Source organism: Electrona antarctica (genome assembly GCF_951216825.1).
Source record: "Electrona antarctica genome assembly, chromosome: 6".
Taxonomy (NCBI): Eukaryota; Metazoa; Chordata; class Actinopteri; order Myctophiformes; family Myctophidae; genus Electrona; species Electrona antarctica.
The window spans coordinates 1,411,940-1,413,364 of NC_136811.1; positions in this window are offsets into that span (position 1 = coordinate 1,411,940).

Consider the following 1,425-nt stretch of genomic DNA (forward strand, 5'->3'; position numbering starts at 1 on the left):
ATTGTAAGCTTGTAGATCTGACTTTGTTTTTGCTTTTATAAAACACATTTTTCAATCAGTGTATGTTTGTATAAATATTGAGCAAATAAAAAGTATTAACAAGAGCGTTGAGACTAAATAATAACTTTAACCCATGCATGGGCGGGAAACCCTTTTGGTGTTTTAAGCGTTATGTTATACTTTAGCTACATATATTTATAGGAATATTTCTTCCTTCAGAGAGAACTTTTTTTTTTAACTCAAATCTTTTCTTCTGGGAGGGAGGTCCCTGGAACAACATATAGTTTCAGATGCAGGGGGCCGGTGGCCAATTACATATAATTCTGGGGCTCCTTGACATGAAATAGTTTGAGAACAACTGATATAGAAAACTATCGTGATTTAGAACAGGGGTTCTCAACCCGTGGGTCCCGACCCCTAGGGGGGCAACCCCCAAATTATAATTTTTTTTTTCCCCCAACAGAATGGATGGAAAATCGAAAATTAAGAGTTTACATGGTACACATAGTACATGCATACACCTTCCTAATGATTATATCTGGTTTCAGTATTTATTTATGGTGTATTGTCTCTATTATTAAGGTTATTGTAGCAGTCAATTTATATTGGGGGTCGGGAGGGGGCGGGGCGGGGGTCCCAAGACATTGCCAAAGCATTTCCGGGGGTCCCCGGCCAAAAACGTTGAGAACCCCTGAATTTTAGAAGACATTTGTGACCAGATTTGAATGAGAGCCTGCCATCGCGCAAGTTAATAGCAAAGGCAGACTCTTCACATACTAGAGCATGTCTGAAATAAGTGTCCGAGCTGAAATCGACATGTAAATATGAAATAAAGAAGTGAACCTTTCAAGCCTGTTTTCTCAACTCGCTGTTTTTCGCAAGACATTACTCTATAAGCCATATCTCCAAAACTGGTGGGTCAACCTAAACAACCAATATGTCAATTTGAAGCTATGATTCCCTGCTTTCATATGACATGAACAAATGAAATTTCAAAAAAAAAATCCAATGGCAGTCCCTCAGTCAAATTTGGTCACATTTGTAGAATCATGGTATATCAGGTCGAAATGAGTTAAATAAATAATGTAATCCATCGGAACGTCCAAAAGAAATCCATCCAAATCCATTCCCTGAAAGGTTTGGGGACGTACGAGGTCTGCGCCTGACGGACCGAAAATGCTCAAAATGTTCATTGAGCATCCGCTGCAGCTTTGTCCTAAATGTGCATGCGACGAGCAGGAAGTGAGGGGGAGCTAAAGCAAAAAAAAAGTATAGCTACAGTACATAACTGCACTCATCCTGTTTGGAGAATTACTGCTATGAACTCTATTTATATATGCAGGTATTTATGTATGCAGGGAGGACAAAAGGAATCATTGCCGAGGAATCATTCCTCTTCTCTCCTTATATAGTCTCTTTCTCTGC